Genomic DNA, 18,996 nt, shown 5'->3' with positions numbered 1-18,996 from the left:
GCATTCCCCACCCCTGATGGCAGGTCTCTAGCAGTGCTGAAGCCCTGAGAGCTCCAATGACACCACTGGCCGGGCCTGGCCGGGGACAGCCCCCACGGGTGATTGGGGTGGTCTCTTCTGGAGACCCCTGAAAAGTCCTCCCTGACCGCTAACCCCTGGGGCCTGGGCTCCTCTGCCCCTGGATTTTGTGCTCTGTGTGGGTCCCTTCCCCACCTCATCCTGCCAAGCATCGTCTTGAGTGCTGCTCCCCCTCCCAGAGCTTCCTCCTCCAGCGGGGCCAGCCTGGGGCCACCACTCAGCAGTTTGAACCTGGAGCCCCGGGGACAACGACGCAACTTCAGAGGGCTGTCACTGGGCTTGTGGACCAAGCAGAGGCCCGTGGTGGGTCTTCAACCATGGGTGTCCTCCTCCGTTTCCAGTTTGCATGCTTTCTCCACGGCCTCATCCCTCTGCCAAGCCTGGACCCCGAGGGGTCGTGACTCCCACCTGCTCCTCCTGGCTCCCCGTTGGAGCTGCCAAGCCAGGCCCACCCACACTGGGGAACCCATGGACCTGAGGGGTGCCCCTGCTGCCGTGCCCTGGGGAGGGGTCCGAGCGCCCGGGAGCAGCCTCTCCTCAGTTGGTGGATGGTCCTCTGGGAAACAGCTGTGTCGTTTTTGGCAGAGGGCCTGCCATTTTCAGTTGCTTAACACATTAGACGCCTGAGTGGTCAGCATTCCAGATCTGGTTCTTCTTGGGAGGCTGGCCAGCCGGCCAGGCAGTCGAGGCACGTTGGCAAGGATGTGCCTGGTTGGATGAGAGAGCAGAGACTGACACCAGGCCACCAGGCCACCCAGGACCGCTCTCTCCTCTCCTGCTGCCTGTGTGTGACCTTCCCTCCTCACGCACACACCACACATACACACATGCACACACATCTGACATATACATGTACACACACCGCACATGTACATATACACACAGCATACACACCAGCACTCACTCGCACACACACACGCGCGCACCATAGATGCACACCCCAGCCTATCTCATGCTCCCTCCGCTGTGCTTTTCTGGATTCTGTCCACTTCCTCCTGATGACGGGTCTCTGTTGGGAAAGGACAGAGGTCGGGACACGCAGGAGGCAGGGGCAGTGAAAGATGGTCAGATCAGTGGAAGGTGGGTCCCAGGCGTGGGCCTGAGAGACAGGAGCTGGAGGCCGGAAGGAGGCAGTCCTGGCGATGGGCAGTCTGGGGCAGGGAGGGCGGCAGGGTGAGGTCAGTGGGGAGGGTCGTGCAGGCGGACGCTGGCTTCTCCAGGAACCAGGGTGGAGCTGACGAGAGTGACAGGGGCAGGGCCAGGGCCTCGGGAGTGGGGTGGGCCCCGGGAATCTGTGGGGGCCGTGGTGGGGAGCAAGCATCATCTGCAAGAATGAGCTTCAGCGCGAGGGTTTTAGGGAAGACGGAGGACTGAGGTCTGACGTGACCGTGAGGAGCCAAGAGGCAAGCCCCGACCCCCGGTCCCGGTGGAGGGGAGTGAGGGAGAGAAGACCCCACATCCAGCATGGTCCTGGGGAAGCAAGATCTTGGTGGGGGGCGGGAGCCACTTACAGCAGGAGGTGGGGGGACGTCCGGGACGACGGGGTGCTCTGTGGGCTTCTGCTGTGGCCCATCTGTCTCAGGAGGAGCGGGAAGCTCAAGGGGTTGGGATGGGTGGGAGGTGGGCAGGACTGGGGGGCGCAGAGCCATGTGGGGTGAGGGGTTGGCGACCTTGGAGCTGAAGGCCTCTCGTGGGCACTGATGGTGGGAACAGGGGTGCAGGCACACAGGGATGGGTCTGGGGATCTCAGGGCAGACTGAGGGAGACAGGGTGTGAGTGTGCGACGTGGGTGCACGAGGGGTGTGTATGCGTGTGTTCTATGTGTGTGAGTGTGTACATGTGCGACGTGTGTGAGCAGACCCTGGAGCGCTCCACTCCCACTGATGGAGGCGCAGAGATCAGCGGCCGGCTCTGCTGATCCCTGGAACCAAGTTCAGGAGAAGGGGCTTCCTCGAGGGCTGGCAGCCTGGAGTTTGGCGCTGAAATCAGTGTTTGGAGAATTCAGAAGGAGGGTGCTGGAACTCCCAGAGATTCTTTTTAATGCAAGGGATTTAGCTAAGAAATAAAAGCATTAGTGACTTCAAAGAGCCATCTCGAGTTCAGGATATGGTCAGCGTGTGTTTCTGGCCTCAAACAGAGCTCCAGAATGTTCTAGACCCCTAAAGTGTCAGTTCGGCCTTCCATTTTCACCCTGAGCCGGGGAGCAGGACTGACAGATATAAGGACATTTACAGCAGGAGTTGAAATGGAAGGGGGATGTGTGTCCCCCCAACCCCAGCCAGCTGACATGGCCATCCAGGCTCACCCCCATGCTGGAGGTGTCCCTGAGACTTCTCAGAAGGCTGAGCTCCCTCCGGGGGGTTTGCTCTGGTTCCAGCATCCGAGCAGGGCCAGGAGTCGCGTCTCTGGGTTTCTTTAACTTGTTTCCCTGTGCCCTTGCTGGGAAGAATGAAATTAAACAAAATCCTAGTCCTAGAACTTGATGGATGCCGGCGGGGGGCACCACACAGGGCTGGGGAGGCACTACCAGTTGGCTCACGGTGCATAAAAACGCGGCTGCCTTCTCCACCTCCTGGCTGTCGGCTCCCAGAGCCGAGTGTCAGAGGCCCCAGAGAAGGAAACGATTTACGGAGGACGAGGCCGCGCTGGGGCAACAAACCCATCAGCATTCCCGGAGTGTTTGGACATTTCCAAAGACCGATCATGTGAGGACTCTGTGATTTGCGATCTGAAGTGACATCAAAGAAAGCGTGTCCTTTGGGTGAAATTCGTGATTCCTGGCATTCCTGAAAACTTCGTCACTTTGAGTCCTGGAAAAGTGAGCGTCAGGCCCCTCCCTCATGGCCTCTGTGCCGTGGGAGTGCTGTCCGCGGAAGTCTGCGTCGCATGCATGTCCCTGTGAGTGGGAAGGCAGAAGAGAACTCAGGAGGCTGTGTGGGGGTGGAGGTGACCGGGGTGTTGGGAACGCATTGTCGGGGACTCTCTGTCACCCCTGTGGTCTCCCTTAGGGGGTTTGATGGATGGGGTGTCAGAGCGCTTTAGCCCCCAGCTTTCTGCTGGCAGGCGATTTCTAAAAGATGTAACTGGAAATGCAACCCTGGCATTTCTGTCCTATTGGGGACACAGCCCCTAGGCCCCGAAGGGACACCAACAGTTCCCGGGAAGACTGTGTCTCTTGGGAGAACATCAGGGTGACAGTGGCGGGCAGAGGGTCAGAGTGGGCTGGGGCCAAGCGCGTGTTGTGGGCATTCAGCCACTGCCTGCTCCCTGCGGCCGGGCTGCCAGCAGGCTTGGAACTTGCTGACCGCGTCAGGGCAGGACAGCTCTGGGCCAACGAGGGCAGGACCTTCACCGCCTCTCCGCCTTGTGAGTTTTCCCAGAGGGTGGTGTCCAAGCCTCTGTGATTGTGATGGACTGAAGGTTTGTGTCCCCCCCAAATTCATGTGTTGAAACCCCAATCCGCAGTGTGATGGTATGAGGAGGTGGGGCACTCGGGAGGTGATCGGGTCATGAGAGCGGGGTCTGCATGAATGGGATCAGTGTCCTTGTAAGAAGAGACACACGAGAGAGCTTGCTTATCTCTCCATCACGTGAGGACACAACAGGGAGACAACTGTCTGTGAACCAGGAAGCAGGTTCTCACCAGGCACCGGATCGGTCAGTCAGCACCTTGATCTCGGACGTCCAGCCCCCAGAACTGTGAGAAATAAATGCCTGCAGTTTAAGCCCCCAGTGTGGAGTATTTGTTATAACGGCCTGAGCTCACCAGGACAGTGGCAACGCGTTCTTTAACAATAGCAAGTATTTGAGCGCACAATCCCAGCAACGAATATAGATCTATTTCTGCATGTCATGTGGACCAGCAATCTAAAATACTATAGATGTCATAAAACGCAGGCTTATTAAACACTTTAAAACTATGAGGTACAAAATAAGCATAAGAGGAGTGTTCATCTTTTCTCCTCGCGCGTCCCCAGGCCACACGTGCCTCCCTTTGCCATCGTCCCTGGTCCAACGTTAGGGCCGGCAGAGTTCAGCTTCGTGGTAAGGACTAGCCTGCTTTTTGCTGCTGTTAATTTTTTGTCCTATGTTTTAAACTGTTTATGATGATTCTTCTCAAACGTCAGCATCAGAGTGAAGGTACCACGGCCAATCTTGTTTGACCTCTAACCCCCTCCCCCACTTCCCGAACCCCCTTCCTCTCCCTGGGTGCTTTGAAAGCAACCCCTGGACCTCATTTCATCAGAAAAACACTTTAGGAGAGAGCCCTACGGAACGCCTGCTTTTTAGAGTTGGTTTCTTTGAACACAAAGTCCACAGCTTGATGTAACTTGAAAGACTCTTTTGAACTCTTCCTTTCACCTCCCCCTTCCCTGCTCCCTTCCCCTCCCTGCTTAACTGTCACTCACTTGTTCAAGAAACCTGGTCATCTGTCCAGTAGAATGTCCTATGTCCCAGAGTTTGCTGGCTGCGTCTCTGCAGTGCCACGTAACACATCCCTCTGTCCCCGAGTTTCCTGCAGATTAATCCAGCGTGGCAGTGACGGCAATGACAATGGCAGGACCTCCTCGCAGGCAGTGTGCTCTCCCATCAGGACCCGGAGTGCCAGGCTGCTGTCTGGGGCGGTTAAGCTTGAGCGGCGGAGTCAGGCCCATCATTGTAAAAGCTCCCATCATCTTCCTCCTGGTGACCTCAGCTGCCTCCAGGCGTCCCTGCCCCACTCCCTGATTTTATTGTTTTTTTTTTCAGTTGAGATACAATTGACGTATAACATTATATTAGTTTCAGGTATACAACATAATGATTCGATGTTTGTATATAATGTGAAATGATCGCCACAATAAGTCTGGTTAACACCCATCACCACACACAGACACAATGTGTTGGTCTTAGTGGGCTGAGGGAAGGAATTAGCGCCATCTGCTATGGGGAAGCGCAGAAGCTGGGTCACGAGGAGGCTGGGCTCTCCAGGGCAGCAGGGCGGCCACTAGGTTGACATAGCCCCCGGTGGACCCTGGACGGTTAGATCCCCACGTGGCCAGTTGGGAGGACGTCAAGACACAAGCCCAGGGCAGGCCCTCCTGGAGCTCTGGGCCATCTCCAGCGGGACCCCGGGCAAGTCCTCCAGCTCCTCCAGCTCAGGCCTCATCCGTCAGCGGGAGCCGGCTTGCTTCAACGCACCCACAGAGCAAGCCATCCTTGCAGTAGAGCAGCAGGCTGCACGTCCTTCCCCAGGGGTCCAGGAGGGAGCACAGCCGATGCCCGAGACGCCCTCTGAGTGACCTTCTCTCCCCAAGTCTGGAAAGGTGCCGCTCCCCACCACCCTGGCGGATGGAGAGCACAGCCGCTCTGGTCACTTTCTGTGAGGAATCATTCTCTCCTGGAATCCTGGTTGAGAAAAAGCTGGCTCAAGGAATGATCTAGAGGAAATAGATTTATGAATGTGGGAAAGGGTGCTTAGCAAAATGAATTTACTCAGGAAAATGGGCCTTAGGTAAGAGAGAGGGAGCGGCTCTACCCCCAATCACTACTGTCAAGAGGAGTTTGGCCCCATGTGCTCCAGGCTCTGGGGGAGGCCGCGGGCTGCGGGGTGCTGACGGTGGGGTGGGCACCATCAACAGGCCACCGCCCTGGCCCCAGGCTCGCCGCGGGCATGGAGCGCCAGCTGGACCAGGCCAGGTGCACATGGCACCTCTGCCTTACAGCTCTCGATCCCAGTCGGCCACTGAGGACCTGGAGCGAAGTCCTCCGAGAATGCCCCAAACGCCACACTTCAGACGGGCCGGCTCCGGGAGCCTCCGTCATGGGCGCTCCCGTAAATCATGTTCCTGGCACCACGGGGCCAAATGGAGATTTGTCAAAGCAAACATGAGTGACCCGGCCGGCCTGGCAGGCTGCCCCTGGCCTGTCCTGGAGTCCACTGGACTCCCGCCCACCTGGACCGCGGCCAGGCGGCTTGCCAGACTGTTGGGCTGCTTGCGGGCCAGCCCCTCCGCTGTGCAGAGCCCGGGGCACCCTGGTGTGGCGGCCATGACTGCGGGGACACAGGGGGGCTCAGCGAGCAGCTGGTAACCCACAAAAGTGGCATCTGTTCAAGGCCTGGCCTCCGCCTGATTCCCCTCTTTCTTCTTAAATGAACAGACGATTTTTTTTAGAGCAGTTCTCCCTTTAACGGAGAAATTGATCAGAAAGTGCAGAGATCCCCCCAGGCCTCCCAAACATGCCCTGCTTTCAAAAGCCATGAGCTGCCGAGGGCCCTCGTGGGGGCCACCTGATGGGGCCTTGGCCTTCAGACCAGGGACGTGGCAGCCCAGGGTCTCCTGGCGGGTGGGGCTGGGAGCTCACGTGCCGCTGTGAACTCAGCCGTGAGGGGAGGGCTCCCACGGAGCCCTGGGTGACTGGCAGCTGCTGAGGCCCTCAGGCCCTAGAACCATCATGTAGCCAGGACAGGGACTCAGGGTGCAGTGGCTTATTAGGGGATGATCCCAGGGAACAGGGGTGAGGGAGAGGCAGAGGGAAGGGGGTGGAGGAAAGCCAGGAGGAGGGGCACTATGACTACCCTGCTGAGGGTACCCCAGGCTGTGTCTGTCCATCTGCATCAGCTGAGCTGGCCCCAGGCTGCTGGGCAGACAGGAGGCTGTGCTGCGCTCCGTGAGGCATGCGCTGCTGGTGCAAAGGGCCTGTGGCCTGAAGGCTCTGGGGGTGGCACACCCCTTGCTGGGGCGGCTGCCCTCCCTTTCTCTTGCTGCCTGTGGGTGGAGCAGTGGGATGGTGTGGGCGCTGCCACTGAAGGAGACAGCAGAGTCTTGCAATGCCCTCTCCTTCAAGCAGCCCCTCCCAGGAAGCAGAGGGCAACGAAAATCAAGAGAATTCGGTTGCAATCCCCCGAGGACAGGGTCCTAGCTTCTTTCAGTAACCAGGACCCCTGGAGAGCACCCCGGAGCTCTTGCTCCTCTCTGAGCCTCTCGGCTCGCAGGCTGCGTCCTGCTCTGGTCCATCCACAGCGTGTGCGGGAGGGAGGGGACATGGCTTCTGCTCTTGGTTAGGAGCTCAGGAGTGATGAGGGGCTGATGAAATCCCGGTCTGAGCCCTGGGTTAGCTCCTCCTCCTGGGCCCGTCTGGCCAGTGGATCCACCTGGCCAGTAACCGCGTGCCGGCTGAGCCCCTGCCCTTCGAGCGGGAGGTGTGGGCCGCGCTGTGGTGTGTGATCACCTTCTGTTTCTGCTCCGGGGCTCCCGGAGCACGGTGAGCAGTCGGGAGCCTGGGCACCTGGCTCCACCTTGAATGCACCCTGACCAGGAGGAGGGGTCCAGGGGTGGGGCTGTCAGTCTTATTCTAGTGCCCCCAGCTGCTGGCTGGGCTGCAACACTGCTTTTGATCACGTCGGTGGTGGGGACCCCAGCCTGGCCTTGGACCAGGGCAAGCAGCCGTCTCGGGGTCCCAGACTTAGTGTCCCTCAGCCCCGGCCCCATAGGAGGGGAGGTGATCCTGGTACCACCCTGTTGGCCCTTCCACAGCAGCTCTGTGACTCAACCTCTCCGTGCCTCAGTTTCCTCATCTGTAGAATGGGCTGAGTAATAGAAGCCACCTCACAGGGTGGGTCAGGGGTCACTGCAGGCCCAGAGTCTAGCACGAGGTCACGTCTTCGTTGAACGGTCAGCAAGGGTCGGCTTTCCTACCTCTTCCACGTCCATCTCCCCATTTCTTCTGCACCATAAAGGGTACAGCAAGTCCGTCTGTCCTGCAGGACGGCCGCTTCACCGGCTTCCCCACCCGCCTCCACTGGTGTCGACGCCTCCCGCAGAGGCATGCTGCACCCACTTGGCCTCACGGTGCTGGGGTCCAGGCCCTGCACCTGAACTTTGCCGTCGATCTCGGGGGGCAGGTGTCGTGAGAACAAGGATTATCCACAAACAGGTGACGTGTGTTCCCAGTACGGAGTGTGCCGGGGCGTCGCCACGGGAGAGCACCATCTGAGCACAAACCCGACTGCAGGGGACCAGCATGCTCCCTGGTCTGCCCTGGGCTGTCATTCCTCTTCAAGATCCGCGTCAGCTCCACGTCTCCTCTGGCCTTTTCTACATGACGCCCCAGCACGGCCTGCAGGCCCATCGCCACCCCAGGACACAGCCCTGTGAGGAGAGGTGTGACCACGTGTCTGCCTCCGGGCAGGCCAGAAGCCCCTCAAGCCCCCCACAGAGACAGGGTGTCCTGGAAGGCCCTGGCTGTTCCTCTGCAGCCTTTCGAGGCCCTGTGAGCAGGCTGAGTGTGCGGTCTCTCTGTTCACTGGCCCCCCAGGGACCCCCTTGGCTCTGGCTCCCTGGTTGGGCCCCCAGAGGAGAGGGCTGCTGTCAGGGGTCCTGGACCACTCGCCCGGGAGCTCTGGGCAGGCTCTCTGCCCCTTTAAGGGGCTGAGTCAGCTGGAGACCCCGTGGGATGCTTGAGAGCTCCCCCATCTCCATTCCTGGGCGCCGGGGCCTGTGGGGGGCTCCCTTCCCCTCTGCTTACTCCCCTCGTCACCCCTTCCATGTTCCCGCTCTGGAAGGTCATGGCTCCTCTTCTCCACCCTCTGGGCCTGGCCCTCGCCTCCCTGAGAGTTCTCATCATCGCTGCTTCCTGCTTCTGTCGTCACCCTACCCCATGAGGTAACGTGAGGACACCAGAGAAGACGGGCTTGCAATGTAGAGAGGGGCCCCCAGCCAGACTCGGGGAAACATTTCCTGCAGCTGAGGAGCGGGTCATGCTGAGCCAAGCTCTGGCCCTGGCCGGCCCGGGCTCCTGGGGTGTGAGGCAGATGCTCCTGGGCAGAACCCTGACCCGCACTGGCAACACCTGAGCGTTGTCAGCAGCCCGCGCTGGCTCACGGCAGGCACGCCCAGCCCTGCACCCTGGGACGCTGGCAGCTCTCGGAGGCTCTCCCCATTCCACCCTCCCTTCCTCACTCGACCTGCCCCACCCTGGAGGTGGGGCCCCTGATGACCTCAAAGCTAACACTTTGAGTGTCGCAACAGGAAAAAAGGCATTAGTAGGTGCTAGGTCAGACAGTGGGGTTGGCGAGCACTTCCTGCTCCCCCAGGAAAGGTTTTCAAAGTTAAAGGGCACCTGCCCCAGGTGGACCCCCCACTGAGTGTGAACTGGGGGGCCTGGGCCTGATTGGTCCTCTCCTGCCTTTTTCCTTTCTATACGAACACTTAACACAAGATCCACCCTCTTAACAGGTCTTTAAGTGCACAGCACAGGCCTGTTAATTGTCAGCACAGTGTCGTAAGCAGAGCTCCAGAACCTGTTCACATCGTGTAGGTGAACCTTCATACCCCTCGGACAGCAACTCCCTGTTTCCCCTCCCCCAGACCCTGGCAACCGCCATTCCACTCTCTGCTTCCACGAATTTGGTTCTTTTAGATTCCACGTATAAGTGGAACGATGCAGGATTGGTCCTTCTGTGTCTGGCTTATTTCACTCAGCATGTCTTTAAGGTTCATCCTTATCGTCCCATATGGCAGGATTTCCTTTTTAAGGCTGAGTAATATTCCATTGTACATATAGACCATGTTTCTTTATCCATTCGCCTGTGGATGGACACAGGTGGGTTCCACCTCCTGGCTGTTGTGAATAACGCTGCAGTGAACACAGGGGTGCAGAAACCTCTTCCAGAGACTGATTTCAATTCTTTTGGATAAAAGCCCAGGAGAGGGAATGTTGGATCGTGTGGTCGTTCCAGTTTTAATTTTTTGAAGAACTCACACTGTTTTTCGTAGCTGCACCATTCTGCGTTCCCACCCACAGGGCACAAGGCTCCAATTTCTCTCCAGCTTCGTCAGCACTTACTGCCCTTTGTTGTTTTTGAAAATAGCCACCGTAACAGGTGTGTAGTGATATCTCATTGTGGTTTTGATTTGGGTTGATTTCAAAATAAATCGCAAAGCTACAGTGATTAAAACAGTGTGGTACTGGCGTAAAAACTGACAGATGGACCAACGGAACAGAATAGAGAGCCCAGAAATAAATACAGCCAACAGCTCTTCAACAAGGGAGCCAAGAACACACAATGGGGGAAAGGACAGTCTCTTCAATAAATGGTGTTGGGAAAACTGGATATTCATGAGCAAACGAGTGAAATTGGTCCGTTATCTCGCATCATATACAAAAATCAAGGTGGAGGAAAGATTTACACCTTAAATCTGAAAACTTCTAGAAGAAAACACGGGAGAAAACCTTCATGACGTTGGTCTTGGCCACGATTTGACACTAAAAGCACAGACTACAAAAGGGAAATTGGACAAGTGGGATCGCAGCAGACTGAAGAGCTGCTTCCGCACGGCAAAGGGAACAAGCCGCAGGGTGAAAAGCGACCTACCGCATGGGAGGCAATATTTGCAGATTTGATAACAGGTTAATAGTCAAAATATATAAGGAGCTCCTACAACTCAACAGCAAAAAAACCTACCAGGTTAAAAAGTGGGCTGAAGTCTTGAATGGACATCTCGACGAAGAAGACACACAGGTGGGGGCTGGCCCCGTGGCCGAGTGGTTAAGTTCGCGCGCTCCGCTGCAGGCGGCCCAGTGTTTCGTTAGTTCGAATCCTGGGCGCGGACATGGCACTGCTCGTCAGACCACGCTGAGGAAGCGTCCCACATGCCACAACTAGAGGAACCCACAACGAAGAATACACAACTATGTACCGGGGGGCTTTGGGGAGAAAAAGGAAAAAATAAAATCTTTAAAAAAAAAAAAAAAAAAAAAAAAGAAGACACACAGGTGGCCAACGGGTGCATGGAAAGGTGCTCCATGTCGCTAACCGTTGGGGCCGAGCGCTGACCATCCGGGTTCGGGGGTGGACAGGCTGCCCAGGTCCAAACACGGCTTGGCCACTTCTCATTCCGTGTCTCTAGAGTTGAGTCATTTAACTCTGTGCCTCAGTTTCCCCATCTGTCAAATCGTGGAATCATGGCTCCCCCTCCAAGGGAGGTGGTATGTGTGGTGGTCAGTTCAGGACCCTCTCTCTGCAGGGGTGGACAGCTCTGCTCGCCCCCTTCACAGCACCCAGGGTGCAGGCTCATGGCCCTCCCGTTTGTAATCTCTTTGGGGTTTGTCGAAGCAAAAAGTCCCTCGTGAAGAAGCTCTCATTTCTATATAGGAAGTGGGAGGTCTGTGGCAGGAGTGACTGCTGGAGTTTGCTCCGGACAAACAGGGCGCTTCCTGCCTCCCTGTCCAGCGCCCTTGACAGCTGGTCCTCTGCTGCTCCCGCTGCAGGTAAGGCTGGGCCACGCCGGGTCACTGGCCAGGCCTGGGCTCCCTCGGGGCCCTGCGAGACACAGGTGCCTGGGGACGGAGGAAGCACGGCCATGACAGGGCACCGTCCAGTCCCATCACTGTGGGCATCACGACCCCAGGCCCGTCACAGATAGGCTGGCGGGGGCACCCTGGACCTGGCTCATGTCCCCTCCCCTCCCCTGCAACTCCTGCTCCATGTGCCCGAAAGGAAGACCCGTGAGCACCCCGCAGCCTGCGCCCGAGGCCGGGGAGATAGAGGCGGATGGAGATGGATGCCACCCAGAAGACAGACACCCATAATTCAGCTTTCCAAAACGTCAGCAATCTTTACAGCATTTCTTTTTTTCTCTTTGGATTCAGGGTCTTAATGAAAACCCAGGTGTTCCGAGGGTTTATTATTTAAACAGCTGCCTTCCCTTCCCTGGTCGGTCCAGAGCGTAGGGTGTGAGGATGGGCCGTGGAGCCGGGAGTGAGGCTGAGCCACACCACAGCGGAGGAGGGACGCCTCCCAGGGGCTCGGGGGGTAGGACAAGGGAGCAGGGTGTGGAAGGGTCCCCACTCTGCCCCTAACTGGTCATGAGAGCCAGGACCAGGCAAGAACCTTGTCTGCACCTCAGTGTCTCCATCTGAGAAGTGGGTCCATGAATGCCTTCTACAACCCAGGCAAGGAGACAGATGGTGCCAAGTGGAGAGAAAGAGAGGAGGGTGTGAGGGGGGCCAGGAGGGGGCCGGGTGCTGGGGTGGGGGGGCCCACCAGGGGACAGGACTTTGTAGATAAGCCTGAGCCTGGCGTTTCTGCCCAGGAAGTACTTGGCGGTATTGTAACACAGAGCGAGGCCTCCCGACCTAGCGGTCACACAGGATGCTGTGGAGGAGAGGCTGGCGGCTGCCGCTGACTCCCTCCTCCCCGGCCCTCCCCTCCGTCTCCCCCCAGAGACTCTGAAGCCTGCGGGCCCCTCTGTCCTCATGGTCCTGGTTCTCTCTCCCGCCCGTCACACCCTGCGTGCTCAGGGGCCCTGGGGAAAGTGTGGCTTTCAGAGTCACAAACAAATTTGTTGTTTCACTTTAAAAATCTTACAAATGTAAAAATAATCCTTGAAAGCTTATATTAATATTTTTTAATTTGAGAAAGGACTTTTGAAGATTTCCCACTCAAGACACACCGGAAGGTAGGAGAAGCTGGCCTTCCAGTTCCCTCGGTCGTCTTCTCGTGGGGCGCATGCCCTCAGCTCACTGAAGCCTCTGGTGGGCTCTGAGCACGCACGGCTGACTCCGGGCTGCAGGGCTGAGTGGGAGAAGATGCTGGAGGCCCGTGGTGGGGTGCTGGCAGCCGTGGGGAGCGGCTGCGTCTACCCACGGCTGGCAGAGGACTGACCTGGCCTTCAGGGAGACACGATGCCGGTGGTTTGTGCTGCTTCCTGAGGGTGCTGTTCTTCGGGGCCCTTCCCAAGTTCCCTTTCCGGGGTCTCGGGGCTGTGGTCTTCCTGACGGACAAGCCGTCTTATACTCGTCTGTCTCAGATGCTTTGGTTTGAAAGGAAAACACCCCAAACTAAAATAAACAAGCCCAAACAGGCCTCACGGGACTTGGGGTGCATAGTGGCCTCGCTGGCAGTGTCCCGTGAAGGTCAGACCAGGGTGGAAGGGGCCCCAGCCGACATATGCAAGTCCCAGGGGCTTTGCGGCTGCTGCCACATCTGTGGAGGATGAACAGAGGGTGGGGTGGGGGAGAAGACCCCTCCACTGACCTGGGCTGTGCCCACCCTGACAGCCCAGGACAGTGACCCCCAAGCCCTCCGTCCACCTCCCTGCCAGCACTCACCCGCGGTGATCGCTGAGCAGTGCGATTGGTGCTGCAGCCCATTTGGCCTCTTTTAGAAGCAATGGCAGAGCAAAGCTCAGAACCCTGGCTCGACATCATCTTCCTCCTCCGCTTTCTGCCCTGCCTCCTCCGGCCCGGACAGCAGCCTCGCCTCCCTGCCTGTGTCCCTTAGGCTGCCCCTGAGTGCTCCTTCTGCGTCCCTTCTAGATCTCTGAGCACCTCCCACCACGTCTGGCTTGGAGGGGCCACAGCTCAGCCACGAGCCCTGGCCTGCGGGCAACACAGCCGGGGCTCAAATGGGGCCAAGCCCTAACCCCTGTGGAGCCTCGGGGAGAGCGGGGTCCAGGGTCCCCTGGGTGGGGCTGTTGGGCTTGGTTTAGAGACGAGCGCTGCGTGTGCATGCGTACGCATGCGGGGGTCCTGCCCGCCAGGCTGTGTCACATGGAGCAGTCCAGCCCCTCCTCTGAGGGCAGAGCTGGGCTCCCCCAAGCCAGGGGGCGCCAAGATGGCCCTTGAAGACCAGAAGCTGGGAGAGGGCACGGAACAGAGCCTCCCTCGGAGGCTTGGAAGGACCAGCGGACACCTCGATCCTGCACCTATGGCCTCCAGACTGTGAGAGCACACATTTCTGTCGTTCCGGCCGGCCGGTCTGCAGTGCTTTGTCAGGGGGGCCCCAGGACCCTCACGAGTGCTCCCCAGCCTCCTTTGTCCCGGAGCCCTTCCTCCAGCGCCCACAGGCCTGACAGGTCATCCCAGAGCCCGACAGTCAGACTCTGAAGTCTCTGTGGGACCAGCAGCCGGAGTGTCAGGCCCAAAGAACTGAGCTGCTCCCATGAAAGGGGCGTCCACGTGGGCCGAGGGGACAGCCCACCCCAGGCTCGGGGGCAACTTCCGGGAGCCCTGCGCCCGCAGCGGGGGAGCCCCGGTGGGGAAATTGCCGCGACCGAGGGGCTACAGAGGAGCGGGTGGCGGGGATGCTGCAGAGACCTCTGTCTGTGGCAGCCCGTGCAGCCGCTCCTAGCCTTGCGGGGCCGTGTGAAGGGCCTGCTTCTCTTCCTGGGCTCAGACAGCTGGCAAGATGCGGGCCGCTCGACACCCCAGCTCCTTTCTGTGCTGAGCTGCCATGCTCAGGTCTGTCCCTGTGGGTGTGTCCACCTCTGTGCCCCTAATGCGAGACTCGGCAGAAGGCCACTGGGCGCTCAGTGGTTCTTGCAGATCCCGCCGCTGCCCTGCTCCTGTCTCCTCCTGGATGGAGCCCTTTGGCTTCCAGCAAAGAGGACACGGCCTCGCCAGGGACCCTCAACACCACCGGCATCCCAGGGTGGCCCTGCTGCCCCACAGCACGGGCAGGGACGTGGAACAGGGCCACGGCTGCCGGCCGCTCCCGGGGGTTCTCCTGGGAGGGCATGGACTCCGCTCGCCTTAGTGCAGGCAACGGTGCTCCTTTAAGACCCCGCCGGAAGCAGGCCCGCCCCAGCCAGCATGTCCCCTCAAGCCCCACGTCGGGGGCCCAGGCCCCATCACAGGAAGGGGCCGACGACACCTGCCCTACACTCTTTCCACGGTTTCAGAGTGTTGCCCCGGAGGGGGCTTGGTCCCAGGGAGGAGATGCCTGTCTTGAGAGCCGGGCCAGAGACCTTGAGTCTCTCGGGACCCCTCATGATTGACGGTGACTTGGAGGGCGTGAACGGTGGCTGTCTTCAAAAGCACGAGGAGGCCGAGGGCTCTTAGTCGGCTTTGCACGACTCACGTGTAGGGCCTGGGTGAGTGCCACGTGCCTCTGTTTACTCACGTCTCCCAGAACAGAATGGGTCGGGGCGGCAGGCAAAACGATGACCTGACGATTCTCTCTGGTTTTTGCCTCCAGCCCCTGGGACCCCCGTCCTTCCAGACATGACTCAGGACCCCAGGAGGGGGTGCCTGTCGAGAGAGCACTGGGTCACGTTGGGCTGCAGTTTAGTCAAGAAGTTCAGGTTCACAGGGTTAGAACTAAGGCCCAGGGTGAGTTCCCTCTGGGGCTGAAGGCTCCTGGAGGACACGGGGAGTCTAGTCCCCTGGGACCTACACACTCTGGCCCAGCACCTGGGACATGGCAGAAGCTCCAACTCTGGGCTCCTGGGCTGTCTGCAGAGCTGCAAACGGAGCCGAGGCACCTCGGGGGCCGGCCACCACATGGGTCCTGAGGCCTCTTCCTCTTCCTTCTTCCTCCCACAGCTCCTCCCCCCTGGGGAGATGTTTCCAGGGAGGAAAGGGTCAAGACCCAGCGGGTTCCCTGGCCACGGGTTGAGGGGAGAGTCTGTTTAGGGGTAAACTCAACAGATGAGGAGTGGGCTCCATTTCAGGAAGTTTGCCTTGAAACGCACCCCCCCCCCCACGCTCCTCCTTGGGGCTGGCAGGAGGCACCGTGCATGCATCAGAAAGGAGTAGGGGCTGGCCAGGGGTTTGCGGGTTTGAATCCTAGGCACAGACCTACACACTGCTCATCAAGCCATGCTGTGGTGGCATCCCACACATAAAATAGAGGAAGATTGGCGCAGATGTTAGCTCAGGGCCAATCTTCTTCACCAAAAAAAAAACCAAACAAACAAACAAACAAAAAACCCAGAACAAAACCAGAAAGGAGTGGGAAGCTCCAGAGAATCCATACAGTGTTTATCAGAGCTCTGCAGAGGGCGGGCTTCCAGAACCTTCTGGAAAACATAGAAGGCTGTCCCCAGGGCAGCAATTCTCCCCAAACCCCAGTGCCCTCTTTGCCATGGGTTTAAGTGAGCAAGGAGAGTGTGGACATCCTGAGTGTGGACTGAACGCACAGCCAGACCCCAGGGCAGGTGGCCCAGATGGGAGAAGATGGGCACCAGGACACATTTGCGAGGGGGCCATGGGGGAGAAGGAACTTCTGGCTCTCAGGGACCCTCATCCCACGGTGGGGGGTGGTGAGCTGGGTACGGGAGGCTGGAGGGGGCCACTCAGGACAGACGGACGGATGGACGGCCTTTGAACTCCATGGGCCACTCAGCAGTCATCCAGCACTCATGGACACACGCTGAGGGAGCACCTCCTCCACCTTGATGTGAATCCAAATGCCTGATGCTTGCAGGGGCAGAGACGGGGTCAGTGAGGGCAGTGAATGTGCCCAGTGGGGTCAGGAAAGAGGCGGAGGGGGCAGCAACAAGAAGGGGAGGCCAGACTCAGGCCGGGGAGCAGCTCTCACCACACCGCAGACCTCAGGGGGCACCTGAGACACCGGGAGGCAGCCCCGCCCTCGCCCCATGTGGCGGAGTTTATGAGATGCTTTCTTCAAAGCCAGGACCGAGAGGTCTCTGTGACGGCACTTTAGGAGCACTCCCTGTGTGGCAAGGCCCCCCAGACCTCACGCCGAGGGGGGCTAGATCTACCCCTGGGCTGGAACCGCAGCCCCTCAAATGTGTGTCTGCAGGCCGTGCAGGGGGCTCTCACGGAGGGGGTGACCTGGGTGGGAGTATCTTGAACTCATCAGGATTGGGGGCCCCCAAGCTCCCATAAGCGGACCCACTTTCCAGTTTCCTTAAGCCCCTGGGTATCCAGGGTGTGCTAGCCACGCGTGGGCCCCTTGCAGCTCGGGGACCTTCCTGCCGGGCTGGAGACCGCCTGACAGCCAACCCGGCTGCCGCACGGGGAGCTCAGGGCTGGCCACGCTCAGACGGCAGCACCTGCGTCTGCTGTGTTCAGGGCCCTGTAGATTAATTGCCTGCCTTTTCCCATTAGAATCTTCCTTGATTTCAGAAATGTTTCTTCCTTACCCGGTTTGGAGGTGATTTTTCAAGTGCAAAGGGGAGCTCATTTGGGAAATTGCTAAAGCTGGTGTGCGCTGTCTGCACCTCCAGCGCCGGGGATGGGGGTCTGTTCCCGGAGCCAAGCGAGCCCCCAAAGTCCAGCTCTCGGTGCTCAGAGCACGCGGCGTCCTGCAGCTGCTCAGGACACACAGACCCAGGCCCTAGGGGCCGGCGGGTGGGTGGGTGGGAGTGACCCGTCTCACCTGCGAGGACTCCTGTGGGACAGTGGCATGTGACAGACGACTGAACCCAGAGCCAATGACCAGGCCGGTGCAATCGGGCCACGTCTGCCCATTTAAGGAGCCCCATGCTGCTGGAAAAGCCCTGAATTAGAAAGGCATGCAGACACGGTACGCTAGATAAGCCCCAGGCCTGTCTGTCCACCCGCCGGACGCTGCTCTGCACGGAGGTGGCGTGAGTCCCAGCTCCCAGGAGTCTGTCATCAGCACAGAGACGTCAAGGGCTGTTGACACCAGAAAAACCCCAGCGGCTCTGCTGAGGCGGGCTTCCTTGCCCAGCGGCTCCTGGTGAGCCCGTTTCCAATCGTTCCATCAGGCCTGACGCTTCCACAGTTGGGAAAGGAGGCAGACTGCTGAACTCCTGGCCCCAAGCCGATGCTGGACATGGCCTCGTAATGTAACTGTCACCCAGGACTCGGAGGCACGTATCATTGTTTCCCCAAATTACAGCTGGGGAAACTGAGTCCTAGAGGCAAGGACCTGTGCTGGGTTCTCAGCTGGAAGGGGCACAGCTGGGCTTCCGGCTGAGCTGGGCCCACCGGGGAGGGGGCATGTCCCCAGGGTGGGGCCCTTCACTCCTGGACCGTCTCCCCATCGTCCCTGGAGTATGCCAGGCCTCTCCTGTCTCCCAGTCACCTCGCTCTGGCCTCGTGCTCAGGAGCGTGTGTCCCCACCTCCCTCTACGTCTCTGCGTCGGACTCTCACGGGGCCTCCCTCCTTCTCCCTCCCCGCCGGGGCAGCGCCCTGTGCAGCTCCTGCTGTCCTGAGTCCACCTCCTAGGCCCACTGGGCGGGGTGGTCACTGTCCCCCAAGGGCTGCAGGCGCCCTGAAGGCACAGCCTGTGCTTCCCGTCCACAGAGCCCTGAGCTGTCAGCACCATCTGGCACACACTCCACACGCGGCAGACACTTGTCCAACAGGGCGAGCAGCTCGTTGCCCGCTTCTGTCAGAGGCTGGAGGGGGGCTCAGGAGTGAGACCCGGGGGCTGCATCACTCCGACCCCAGCCTGCTCGTGTGAGCCTCCTGGAGAGAAAGACCAGTGGCTCCCTGGCAGCTCCACGTCAGCGACCTTCCAGGTCGGTTGTCTGTGGTGTGTTTTTTTTGGGGGGGTGGGGTGGTGAGGAGGATTGGCCCTGAGCTAACATCTGTTGCCAATCTTCCTTTTTTTTTTTTGACTCCTCAAAGCCCCCTAGTACATAGTTGCATATCCTAGTTGTAGCCGAGTAGGTTTTGATTCTGGCAAAAGCACACCCTTAGAATGACTTTTCAAAAAGCATTTTAAAGTTGAGGTGTAGCTTACATATCATAAAAGCACAAACCCTGAGTGTCCAGCCCAACACATTTTCACGTGTCTACACCCACGTACCCAGCATCCCTGTAATGCGATCAACATCAGGAGCACCCCCGGCACGCACGGAGGGCCTCTGTGCCGGGCTTGTCCCCTCCCAGTCACCACCCCAGGCATAGCCTCTCCTCTGACCTCTGACCTCTGACCTCCACCAGGTTCAGTTCTTCTGTTGCTGAACTTCACGCGTGTGGAATGCTCCTTCACTGGGTCTTGGGGGGCCCACGTCCAGTTTTACTAGGTCATTCCACACCGTTTTCCAAAGCGCGGCGTCCGTTCACCCCCACCAGTGGGAAGGCCCAGTTCCCCACTTGGTGTTATTGGTCTTTTTAGTTTCAGCCGGTCTGGTGGGTGTAGAGCACCGTTTGCTGGAAAGTCGTGGACCACCCATGAGCTCCGTTAGACATAAGAGGAGTTTGGCGGTGAG

The 18,996-nt window shown here is 58.9% G+C and overlaps 1 long non-coding RNA gene across 1 annotated transcript; it reads right to left on the bottom strand.

The window, feature by feature from the left end:
• Nucleotides 1–2,086: 2,086 nt before the first annotated feature.
• On the bottom strand, nucleotides 2,087–4,688 carry LOC138920919 (uncharacterized). The gene is made up of 2 exons (XR_011432929.1): nucleotides 4,488–4,688; nucleotides 2,087–2,974 (listed from the first exon to the last, which is right to left on the bottom strand). It is a non-coding gene; the product is annotated as an uncharacterized lncRNA (long non-coding RNA).
• Between the last annotated feature and the right edge of the window lie 14,308 nt (nucleotides 4,689–18,996).

The sequence above is a fragment of the Equus caballus genome, chromosome 26 (assembly GCF_041296265.1).
Source record: "Equus caballus isolate H_3958 breed thoroughbred chromosome 26, TB-T2T, whole genome shotgun sequence".
NCBI lineage: Eukaryota > Metazoa > Chordata > Mammalia > Perissodactyla > Equidae > Equus > Equus caballus.
Note: the sequence above shows the minus strand (reverse complement) of the source record. Positions and strands in the feature narration are given on the sequence as shown.